The sequence below is a fragment of the Condylura cristata genome, unplaced genomic scaffold (assembly GCF_000260355.1).
Source record: "Condylura cristata isolate star-nosed mole 26May11 unplaced genomic scaffold, ConCri1.0 scaffold00002, whole genome shotgun sequence".
In the NCBI taxonomy this organism is placed as follows: Eukaryota; Metazoa; Chordata; class Mammalia; order Eulipotyphla; family Talpidae; genus Condylura; species Condylura cristata.
In genome coordinates, this window is record NW_004567103.1 from 13,898,316 (window position 1) to 13,911,504 (window position 13,189).

The following is a 13,189-nucleotide window of genomic DNA, read 5'->3' on the forward strand; positions in this document are numbered from 1 at the left end:
CAGAACTGGAGTACAGGCCAGAGGTGCAGGGGCAGTGAGAGGATTCACCAGAGACAGAGTGAGGAGCAAAACAGACCAACTGACAAAGTACACCACTGAGGGGACCAGTGGGCAGGTCAGGAGAGGTCTGCTGCACCGTGTGGATCACCTCTGGGACTGAGGATCAAACCCATGCTGAAGTGGCTTTAGTTTCTTAGTGCTGTGCTTTAACCTGCTGCGCCACCAGGGAGGAGGACCCAGAAAATCACACATATTTTTCTGTAACTCCACACATAAAAATAAACTTCAAAAAGATTGAAGATGTAGATATAAAATCTGCAACAATAAAATATATAGAAGAAAATATCAGTGATATGTTGCCTGGCGATAAGATGTTTTGGGACACTCACTCCCTGTGGTGAGGGAAATATGACCAAAATTTTAACAATTGAAATGACCTCAAGTTAAAAATATTTTACACAGTGCAAGAAAATGCAAGCAGGTTAAAAAGCCACCTTACAGAGTGGCAGAAAATAGTCACAGATATTTTCCTCACCTCCAAAGACTAACTGCCCCAGGTTTTGCTCAGAGAAGCTGCCAGGGGAGAACATGGTTCATCAGCCCTTGTCTGTCCAGACCAAGAGGAGCTGTGGGTTCCCTGAGGTGTGAAGACTGATGCTATCAACCCCACTGAGGGCTCTGGTCTCAGCAGGTTATATCTTTCCAGCTCATCTGAAAGCTTATTTATTTTTAGGCTTGCCCTGGGAAGACCGAGATAGCTATCAGACTCCGCGATGTTTTCCTCCTACACTCTCCTCAGTGAACTGCTGAGCGGTGCTGGTGCAGCCAAGCGACTGGTCCCAGCAATGCTCTAGGAAGAGCTGTTGAGAGCTGTGTCTCCTTCCAGAGGCACTGAGTTATGCCCTTCCCGTCAAAGGGAAGAACTGCCAGCTCTGCCTTGGAGATGGAAGTGAGCATGGTGTCAGCCAGCTGTGACAGTCGGCGGGTGGGGCCGACCCAAGAGTATTGTTAATCAGAGAAGGGGGCAGATGGAGGGACAGCAACAGCCGAGAGAGTGGTGCAAACTCATGTATTTTATTTTGCTGCCAAGGTTTCATGTTAATATCTTTGGGAAAAGGTCACCAAGTAGTTATAGGGAAGCATCTGAATGAATAAAGGGATGATAAGAGCAACCTAGGACAAACCCGTTCTTCACTCCTCTCTTCATGCTCTCTGGCATGGCAGCTGCAATTTTACACCTTTATTTATGGAGTGTGAGCAAGATCTTCCATTTGCCTTCCATTTTCATAAACCATTCTCTTGCACTCTGCCTTCTACCTCTCCAAAGATGAAGACTGTATCCAGTCTCATGTTGCTTGCTGACTGCTGGCTGTATTTTGCCATGGGGAGCATCAACAGGAGATGGGAGGAGGAGGGCGGCGTGATGCAGCGGTATTTGATGCTGTGCATTGATGCCTTCCTCCATGAAAGACTGAAACTCCTAGGAGGTTATCTTCACCCTGCTTTCCAGGAATCTTTATTCTATACCCTGTTCCCCCATGGTACTTAGCTGCGACTCACCTGGAGGATATTGGCCAATGCCTTGTTACCTGCCCTATGTCATACCCAGGATTCTGTAAATGGCCCATTCCTTAAACTCTCACTCTATTTTTATACTCTCTTAGTTGGACCATGGGACCATGAATGATACAAGGGGTGTGTGTGTGTGTGTGTGTGTGTGTGAAAGAGAGAGAGAGAGACGGTGAGGGTGATGGTTGGGGAATACCAGCTTGCTTAGGTCAGAACAGAAATGAGCCCTCCAGGAAATGACCCGGAACCATGGTGACATTGTTCCCCTTCCCCAGGGATGTGAACCCCCCACTCACACTACTCTCCAGTTCTCCCTCTTTAAAAGCTCCATCCTGAGAAAGAAATGCTCCTTTCCTCATTTTTCTTTGCCAGAGTTAAGCCAGATGGCACTATCTGTCAGTGTTATATTTTAACTTGCAAAAACCAAAAATGTCCTGATCCTAAACTGCCTTTCTGGTCTGGCTCTTCCAAAGAGAAGATGCCAAGATGGTATTAAACATTCAAGGATTTTATGAGGGGAAATGCCTCTGTGAAAGGAAAATCAAAAAGGCCTGGAGATGGCTGAAAGAGCCTTTGGACCACAGAGCAAATCTAATCCTGAGTGGAAGATGGAGGGAGGAAGGGGAGGAAAGAGGATAGGGAGGAGGGAACGAGGGTGTGCATCTGTTGGAAGAATCCTAGACAGTCCCAAAGTCTAAGTCAGGGTTGGCAAAGCCTCCTGGGAATTCCTGGGCCCAAATGTGCTGACAAAGCAATCCCATGATGCCTAGAAATGGATCTTCTCTAGTATCCCCAGTGCATTCAACCATTAGTGGGGAGCAGCCTGTGGGAGGTGCGGCCTTGGCGCAAACACTGAGATGGATTTTAGAGTGCAACATCAGAGGCCTCAGGCAATTAATCCCTTCAGGAGATATCACTGACACCAGAGCATGTTTTGTTATCCTGAAGAAGCCTTACTGTCATAGCCAGGGGCCTGCCAATTCCTCATGTCAGACCATGCCACGCAGTTCTAAAAGATGCAGTGCGTATGTCAGACTCAGCTTTCTTACCATCCTGATTTTCCCCGGAGCTAAACTGGCAAATACGATAGATTAATGACAACCCCAATCCTTATGTTAGCCCTGGATACAGATAATATCACCTCCATTTAAAAAACTGAAGTTCTAAGAACTGAGGCATTCATTGGCTTCTTGCTGCGTCCCTTTATTAAAAAGCACAAATTGTCTATTATATGCTCAACTCTGTGCCAGTTACTGTGATTAGCACAATAAATAAGAATTGTTTCTGTCTCCAAGGATTTTGCTGGCTAGGGTGGAAGATGGAAAGACAGATTTGCATATGTGCAGTAGAGTGTTACTGGATTGTAAAGTTCATGCAGGCTATGGGAGATTGAGTTAAAAAAAAAAAATGTCAAGTCTACCAGCAGCAGGCTGAGAAGTCTTCCGAAGGATAATGAGCCATATGCCAAGTCTTCGAGGGTCCACATTGTGCACAGACTTGCCAACTAAAGAAAGTCATGAAAACTAGTCCTTAGGGCGGAAGCCATTGGCTTGTTTGGGGAATTGTAATGGTTTGGAATGATAGGAACCCGACAACTGGATGGAAGTTCGCAAATATAGGGTGGCCAAGGAGGGGTAAAATTACAGACAAGGCAGGGACCAGATTGGGAAGAACATGTAAGTAGAAATCTGAAGTGGACTTCTAACTCAAGAATGCACAAGAAATGAGTTCTAAGAAGTGAGAAACGAGATTCTCAGATTTGCCCTTAAGCACGATTCCTCTTGGAATCTTGAGATGGAATTGGGAGTGTAATACTGGAGGTGGGGAAAGCAGGCTGGTGACAGCTGAGAAAAAGCCATGGAAAGGTAAGTCAGTACATAAATCAAGGAAGAAATCAAGGAAGCAGCGATCTAGGGAGGATGGGGTGTGGTGAGGACACAGTCAGCCTGCAGCAATGAGGAAGAGAGGACAGGTGAGAAAGAAACGAGAGTGGTAGAAGGGATGTCTGCAGACCACATTCAAAACAAAGAAAGGCATGGGCAGTTATTAACTGTGGCCGGCAGTTTCTAAAATGGTCCCAGCAAGCTCTGATTAATCCCCTCCACTTGGGTGTGCATGGGACCTGTTAATCTCACCAGGTAATGCAACCAGGGAAGTCAGAGCAGGCCAGGGGGAAGCCAATGGGATACCAGGATAGTCCAGAATGGCCTATCCACCTGCCCTCTCTCTCAGCAAGAGAGCCACCAAAAAGCCCCAAAAGACAAAAAGGCCAAAACCAAAGCTAAGGGCCATAGCAGTACAATAGGGTCTGCGGACTATAGAAAATCAAAGGACAGTGCCTGACAAGAGGACAGGTCGCTGTCTGTGGGTATCACCACAAACACAACTCCAAGAGAATTCAGGTTCCAGGAACAACAACCATGGGGCTTATTTTACAATCAGAGGGAACAGAGAGCTTACTGTAGCCACAAGTGGCCAGCTATCTCACCCAGATGGTATCAGTGATGTCACCACCAGTCACCAGAAGCAATGGGCAGCACTGGCCAGTCGTGATGGCCACTACTCATCCCCCAGAGGTGATGTCAGAGACACCAAGTATAACAACTCTGTGAGGTATTAGACAGAACCAGCAAATAGCATTTTTGAGACACCAGGCCCTGGGTGTGCTCCTGCCAGGCAGTGTCAGAAACAGGACCAAAGGCCCAGTCTCTGACAGAGGTCTTCTGCTTCTCTTCTCTCCTTGGGGATCATCTGCTGGATGCTTCTTTTCTTCTTTCTTCTTTTAGTTTCTGTTCTTCTTTTTTTGGAGGTCAGGAATGGAGTCTTCTCTTTCTTTGCAAGCTGGAACCGTCTCACCCTCAATTCCTTCTGATCCTGATTTATATCCTCTCTCAGGGTGTCACATACACAAGTCTAACTGAACTATTTTTCAACCCTGTGGCTGATAGGACCATTCATCACCAATCAGCTCACAGCTTGCACCTGATTGGTCCATTTCATGATCCCGGAAGTACTCAGTTGCATAAAAGGGCTCTGAGAAATGACTGCCACACTGACAAGAGGCTGACTGGATCATTGAGCACCATGAGCTCACAGCTCACAGCTGATCATTCCATTCTATAATTCAGGGTGTACATGGTTGCATAAAAGTGTTTTGAGGAGCAACTGCCACAACTGGCTAGCTTGAGCAGCAGGATGAAAGAACACCACTGCTGTGGCTGGGTTCTGGTAACAGTAACAAGAGCGTATGTGAATGTTTCTCCTATAATTAGGTCGCCTTTATGGCAAAGGCAAGTGAGTTGGCCATCAGTGTAATTAAGGCACTGAATCAGTTGGCTTTAAGTTAAAAGGAAAATTGGCCTAGGTGGGCCTGCCCTAGTCAGATGAACTCTTTAAGAGAGGGTCTACAAGCTAGAGATGTTTTCTCGGCATTGAAGAAGCAAGCCACTATGATATCTACCACTGCTCAGCTATGAGCACAGAAATTGATCCACGGAAATTGTAAGATAATAAATAACAGGTATTCATTTAAGATACCCAAACGGAGATATTTTTTTACAGAGCACCTTTAATATAAAAAAAAAGCACTATTGATGACTGCAGTCAAAATAATTTTAATGTGATGTCTTTCATGTTTCCCAGGCAGATTTTATGAAAAGGACAGATTATCCAAAGGTCACTTTAAAATTAAGTTTAAATAAATAGTTTATTAAATTAGGTTCCACATTCAAAAATCTAGTTTCCCTTTAATCTACTCATATCAGTTTATAAATCTTATGATTATGGAGCCAGGGAGTTATCACTTGTTAGGGAGCTTTGATTAAATGTTGGTACCAGTTACAGACTTAATAAAGAAAACAGTATGCAAAACATTAATAAATTTAATATATTTGCTGTATTCAAAAGAATTTGGTTCTTTTCTGATAAACTTTCTCAATTACTTACATGCTTTTTATAACTCAAATAAATGAACCTTTTAAAAATAGTGGTTCTTCAGTTTTCTTACTTACAAACTAAGGTTTCAACCTAAATTCATGTCTAAATTAATCATTTAATTACTATAAATTGGAGTTACAAATTGAATTATAATTAAAATAGACCAAATTCTCTTACATATAATACACGTAATACCCAAAATGCACACACATTTAAATACAAAAACATAGTGATGTGAATTGATTGTCTAAATTTTCTACTCTTAACTTTAAATCCTTTGGACTTCAAAAGATGCTTGTACCTAGAAGAAAAGTCAGGCATTTACTACCAGTGCTGGAGAAGGGTCCTTTCCAAATAGTTGGGCCAGCATGGCCAGCCACATTGATCAGAATGGGAGGTCTGGAGATGCCGATGTCCAGAGAGATTTCTCCAGATACTTCTGCCAAAGGGAGCCCCTTTTATCTTTCCATTCTTGGGTTCCATATATTAGAGCTACGGATTTTCTCTCTCTCCAGGTACTGGTTTTGAGTTGCATCTATGCCCAATTCGTCTATCCACAGTAGGATGGCAGCCTAGAGTCCCAGCCCTGGCAGGGAAAGAAAAGTGGGAGGGATACCACCTCAGGTCACTCTGCTCATGCTCATTAGTGGCAAAATGTTTCCTTTCCACTGGCATCAACACACAGTCCTGAGGCCCTGGATAGAAGGAGACCAAAGAGGTGCAAAGAAGAAGGGTTGGACTAAAGGAAACTTATCTGGAAAAGTACATCAATGGCAGAGCTCTCTGGCTTACCCTCAGGAGCTGGGGCTGAAGGGAAAGCTGTATGTGTTATTTGCAGACCTGCTAATGGGCCAGGTCTCACAGGTGACTTCCCTCACTGAGAAATTTTCCCTTCCTCCACCTTCGCTCCCTTCCCTTTTTTCCCTGTGCTGCCATCCAAGTCAGTACAGACACCTTGAGTGGCGAAATCCACTTGCTCTCTGACACACACCCCTCCGCCTCTCCCACTGGCAAATGCTATACGTTTGCAGCAGTCAAGTGAGCTTTGGGTAACCCCAGCGATGTGACTCCTCGAAAACTGATCTCTGGTCTTCAAATAAGTGTGCTCTCACCTGCGCCTCCACTTTCTCCTGTCTTTCTGCTTCTCTTCTTCATCTCCCTTTTATCTTCTATTTTAGTTTGTCTTACATCTCTGTCTTCACTTTTTTCTTTGTCCCTTTTATCCACTCTTCTGCACAAGGCAGATCCACATATATGTAAATACACTTCATGTTGTAAGGTGGGGAGAAGGGGTGTGCATTGTGCCAGTAACGAGATACCTGTGAGTCTTCTCTCCAGGAGAGGCAGTGGTGAGCCTTGGGCCTGCATTGCCCTCGGATCAAGACAATCATGCCTGTGAATGCTCTAGTTTTCCATATACAGGAAATGCAGTGTCCAGAGGATAAGTAAATTCCCAGAAGTTAGCAAGTGCTTTCTCCACGTGTCCCAGGAGGACCAACTCCAGGATCACACACCAGATCACTCTGGGTGGCAACCTGAGGCCCATCACACCCTTCCTTTTGACTGATGTCCTTGACGTCTGAAGCCAGGGTCTGGCGAGGTGCCCATATCTCTGCACCTCACCTTGAGCTTTTTGAAAAGTCACACCCACTCATGGACAATCTGGAAATTATCCTATTTTTTAGGAGAATGTTTATTTAATACACCCAAGAAGGCCAGAGCTCAGCTGTCCTGCACTTCCTGACATGTGTTAGGAACTAACTCAGAATAGTGAGAAGTTGCTTAACGAGGAGCAAGGAGGGTAACAGAGTTCTGTTCAGTGGGATGAGATCCAAAGCATCTTGATAGTTAGAGTGGGAGCCCATGATACCAACCAACGGTCCCCGCCCCAAGAAAAACCGGTTGGTAAACCGGGGGAACAAGGGCCGGCCATTGGTCTCCAGGGAACCCCTTTCACACTGACGTGAGCTCGGCCATGTTACTTGTCAAGTGTGACACAAGCAGAGGCAGGGTAGGCCTTGAGTGTCGACATCTTCCCCTCTGAACTCAGCTAACAGATCAAGTATCTCAGGTTATGAGGGGTCATGTGGAGAACTGAGGTAGCCCTGACTAAGCTGGTACCAAAGCACCAGATGTATGGAAGCAGCGTTTTGGATCCTACAACCCAGTAGGCTGTCTCACTACGTGGAATAGAAACAACCACACTGCTGGGCTCAGTCCAAAGCTGACCCTCAGAAATTGTGCAGCAAAGTATTTGCTTTAAGTCACTAGGTTTTGGGGTGACTGGTTTCATAGTACTAGCTGACTAGCCCATGGCCCTCGAGGTTTATACTGAGAGATTCAGAGTTGGCTATTTTTCATCAGTGTCTCAACCTTTCCAAGGATGTGCCCAGCTGCTTCTCCCCATTCCTCATGGGGTGCTCTCTCCTGGAAAGGAATGCATGACATGAAAGGCAGAATACACAGGCACCTCCCCAGTCGCTCACAGTACCTCCTCTGATTCCTGCAAACAATTCATAACAACAGTGGGCATATTAGAACCGATGGGCTAAGTCTCTTTTGGAAGAAGAGGCCCTGTTCCCCTCCAGGGGCTCTGAGCTGACCAAGTTTTGGGAACTGCTATGGCTGTCCTGGGTAGTGACAGGGTCATTAGTCTTTGCAAAGAGCGAGGAACAGGGAGACTTCTCCAGTTACATCCCATCCACCTTTCTTGAAAGCCTCAAAGAGGTTGTGGAAGAGGGGAAAAGAGCAGTTTGGGTAAGCAGAAGATGGCTGGAGATGTTTTAACAGTACTTTGAGATCCATCTTTCATGGACTGGCCGGGCCCAAGCCCTCAGGGAGAAGCCTGATTAATGAACAGGCAGCACTTCCTGCCCTGTTAGACAGCAAGTCTCCTTATCCCCTGCACGCGATCCCCCCAAGACAGGAGCCACATCACATTCATCTCGGATTCCTGTCCCTCACACGGACCCACACAGTGGCCTCAGACAGGCCATTTCACCTTGTCTCTGCTTTCTCAGCTGTGGAGTGTGGGGGCCGAAAAGGCGGCTCCCCAGCGTCTCTTCTGATGCAAACTCATTTATTCCTCCACACAGAAAGGGGCTGGCGACTTACTGCATTTGTTCTGCCGGCAAGATCTGACTTCGCTCCAGCACACTAAAGAGTTAGACAGGAGAGACGCTCCTCCCTGCTGAGTGGTTTCCCCAAAATCGAGGCCCAGGAGGAAGAGAGGGGACGGCTGGGACTGGGGCCTGGAGCCTCCGCCTGCCATACCTTATCACTAGTAGGATAAAAAGGGGGCTCGCTTTGGGGAGGGGGAGGACAGGAGCCTGGTGTTTTGGCTGCACTGGGCCAGGGAAGTCACACTAACAGCCCCAGGGGCTGAGATAACAAGAACCTGTGGAGGAGAAGCTGGAGTCAGAGGAAAAGGACTCAGCCACTCCACAACAAGAAAGGTGGGGCAGGAGGGACTCCAGGAGCACAGCGAAGCCCTGGGAAAAGGGGTGGGGGAGGACAGGAATGAGAGTGAGCTGAGGGCCCCAAATCAAATGATGGTACTGACAAACACGCAACAGAGAAATGGATAATGTCCCCAGCGGGGAAGGCCTGCAGTACCGTGTCACGGTGGCAGTGATGGCACAGAGGGAGCAAGGCAGGTGGGCCAGCGAAGAGCTGAGGCAGCAGGGATAGGGACAGACACCTCAGGCGTCCCTACTGGAGGTTCTGTGAGATGAGCGCGCCACATTAGACGTCACTCATAATCCCATGGAGATTTATACTCGGCCTGTACATCCTGCGGCCTAGTTTATGTTTCATTTTGTCTTTATTGTTGCCTTGGGAGTCAGAAGGGCAGGTGGCATCAGCCCCTTGCTGATGAGGAAGTGAGGTCCTGACATGATGGAGGGACTCCCTGAGGTCACTGAGTAGCCGGGGATACTGGGGAACAAACTGCATACTGGCCGTGCACAGGTGAGCCCCTAACTCACCGCTTTGAAAACCTCACCGCTTTTCTTCCACAATGAAGTGAAGATATTCATACAACTTGCTTCTCCTTACTAGATAATCACTCACATAATTAAAACGTATGTAACATTCAAATGACCAAAAAACAAACCAGTTACTGGAAACCATCATTAAAGAGGCCACGATATTAGTCTAATTATAAGAAGAAAAGTTTGGAAAGGGTCTTGTGCAATTGAAAAACAATTGAGACCAAATTTTAGCTCTTTGCTCCTGCTTCTTTGAGAAAAATCAACCTGTGGTTGTGTGCTGGGGAATTACTCTAATGCCAGGCTTTTCTGAAATGGTTTCTCTTGTATGGACCCTAGAGTACAGGCTGAGATCCCAGGCTTGTTGTTAATTAGGATGGAGCTTCTATTTCTGGGGAAGGAGGGTTGCCAGATGGATGGTCATGAGGAAATGAGCTGTGGTGTTGAGTGTGAGAGGCACACAGAGGATGAGGAGTGAGGGTGACACTGAGCCTTTGGAGTCCAGGAGGGGTCGCCGGCAAGAGATGGTGAAGGCCAGCAGGAAATAAGCCCAGAAGGAGGCTCCCCCACAAAGCTTTTGCTGTCAAGGATGCGGCGGCCCTGACCATATAACAAGCACTCATAGGCCAAGGTCATGTGACATTGCCAGGTTCGGGGCGCGGGGGGGGGGGGTGTTCAGGAGAGCCTGTGCATTGAAGAGATCTGGGCGTGCCCACTCCTGGCAGAGGGTGCTAAGCATGGTCCCCGAGGTGGAGGAGAGAAGCAGGAAGGAGGTCACAGGGAAGACGCAGGAAGGCAGGAACACTGACAGAGCCAGTGGTGGAAGTAGGAGACATGCACTGACAAAGGGCACTTGGGGTGTGGGGTGACAAGTTCAGGGAGGCAGCACGGCCCGCCAGGCCAGCACTGAATCATGAGAAGGAGCCAACGTTCACCCAACCTTGCCACCACCACTGCCGAAAGGGTGTGGTGTTCCGCAAGGTCATGGCTACTCACCATAGTCCCTCTCTGTCTCTAACTCTCCCCCCCCCCCCCCCCCCCCCCCCCCGATTTCTATAACCACAATAGTGAGGGAACCTTCATAAGAGCTCATAGGATAAAATTCTCAGTGATCCAGGCATGGAGCAGTCAATGATCCTCTGAGGCTGTGTAGCTACAAGGTGGAGAAATCAGCATAAACAACCCCACACTCTGTAAAACACATGCTCTTTTGATTCTTCCTCCCAAATTAGCATTAAATGTAAGCTCTCCCAAAAGTCATGCCCTCTTCCTCATGCAGCATGGGCTCATCCCAGACTCCTTTCTGCTGGAACCCCAAGCTTGCATGCCTTGGGGAACTGGGCTGGGGTTGAGCAGGCAGGGAAGGGATGTGAGAGGCACTTGAGCCACTGTAGAATGTCTGTGCAGCAGTGGCTGCTGAGACCGGGCCTGCCTGCTGTCCTTGTCAGCATGTGCTCTCATCAGTCAAGCCAGCCTCATCTGAGGAGTAATAAGAAAAAGTGATCATTAGTATGAACAAAGGCAATAATAATGAAAATAATGACTGAAATACCTTCCAAGGAAGACAGGGGTCACAGAGCACAGAATTATGAAATACTATGGTCAGAAGTGACTTAGAGACCATCCACCCCACCTTCTCACCTGATGCTGAGATCACCTCTAGGGGCAGGTGGCCTGCCTGAGGTCACCCGGCCCCAGCTCTCCATGGCCCACAGTTCCTGAGTCTAGCTATCACAAACCATGCTGGTGGCGCAGCAGGTTAAAGCACAGCACTAAGAAGCTAAAGCCACTTCAGCATGAGGTCTATTCCCGGCCTGGAGATGGTGCGGCAGGCCTCTCCTCACCCACCCACTGCTCCCCTCAACAGTGCACTTCGTCAGTCTGCTTGTTCTGCTCCCCACTCTGTCTCTGGTACATCCTCTCACCGCCCCTGCACCTCTGGTCTGTACCCCAGCTCTGTATGCATAAATAAATAAATCTTAAAAAAACTCAAAAGCGCCTCTCCTGTCCTCACACAACGGACCCCCTGTGGTCCTGTCCTGAGTCCAGGCAGCTCTGGTCTCCATCCCCAGAGAGAGAGGCAGCACCCAGATTTCAGGACTTCCTCAGCCCTTGACCTCTCAGTGCCCTCAAACATCGACGCATCCACAGGAACTGTCCTGCCTTGGCGTGGCTCTGAGGCTGCCTTCGTCACAGGGGAGAGGCTGCATCGCCCTGCCCCAAGCAGCCGCCTGTCTCAGACGTGGCACTTCAAATCTCTGGGCCCTGCGTTCTACTACTGTACCATAAATGGACTTAAAATGCACTCCTGGAGGGCCCCTGGGCCCCGGCGACAGGGCCCCATCTGGATGCACCCCTTTCTGTAGTGAATCTCCCTCTGCCTCTGGCAGCCCCAGAGGTGCCAGCCTTCAAGGACACCTAGAAATGTATGTGCCCCAAGAAAGCACATCCATGTGTCTATTCGGTGACCCTTGTCAGGTGCTGACTCTGTTTCTGGGTTTCGCCTTATCACTTGATACATTCATTTAGCTAAGAAACAAAAAATAAAAATCACCAGAAAAGCAGGTATAGGCAAATATCTGGCTGAAGCTATAGGAGCTGGTTATAAACAACTTGGTGAGGGCACAGGGGACAGGCAGGTGGCCCCGGACAAAGACGCCCATCTATCTCAGTATCGCCTCAGCACTAGGCTGTTTCACCACCTGACATGGTGATGCTGTGTTCTGGTCACTTTGTGTATGTGTGTTCAAACCCTACTCCTATTCTAAAATAACTAGCCCTCACACTGGCATGGCCCTCCATTCCAGTGGGTGGGACGCTTCCCCGGGCCTCTCGGCAGTATTCCATCAGTGACAAAGGTCACTGCTCCTTGCCATGCGCCCCTGACTTCCTGAGGGCCCCTTTTCCCTCATACCAGCTGCACCCAGTGGCAGACAGATCTTGACTGAGCTGGCTACCAGGCCAGCCAGCATTATTTCCCTAGATTAATGGTCTTATTTTTGTCAGTGAATATGTAGCGTGCACTGGCATTAGAATGTAGCCCACTTTGTGAGATTTGAGAGAGAGAGAGAGGAGAGAAAGAAGGAAGAGGAAGGGGGAGGAAAACGGGGGAGAGGGGAGAGGGAGAGCATTTTCTCTACAAAGACACCTGTGTAGTCCCTGAGAGCATCTGAGCCATGGCCCTGTCCTCAGCCGCATCTTATCCTCTGTCATCTGGCCCCTCACCCCTCCACACTGATGGTAAAGAAAACAAAGAAAATCCTTCAAGTTGTTTTCCTAGCTGAGCACAAAAAGAAAAAGTATGGCCATCCGGTGGCCAGCAGGGTCCTTTTTTTTTTTTTTTTCATTTTTTTTTTTTTAATTTAATTATTACAAAAGTTTATTTTTACATCATTTTGCACTTTTTTTTTCCCATCTCGATTGCAATCCCCGTGGGTTTCCCATCACCAAATCAACCGTGTTCCACCACCATAGTCCCATGCATTTCCCTCCCTCCCCCCCTCCCGTTTTTGATCCCATTCCCCACTCCACCCCCACAAAAAGAACTTAGGGCAGGGACCTCCCTGGTAGCACAAGGAGCTAAAGCACAGCCCTGCAAGCTAGCCACAGTTGCTTCAGTGTGAGTTTGATCCCCGCCCCGGAGGTGACCCACATGGTGTGGCAGACCTCTCCTGACCCACCCGCTGCTCCCCTCA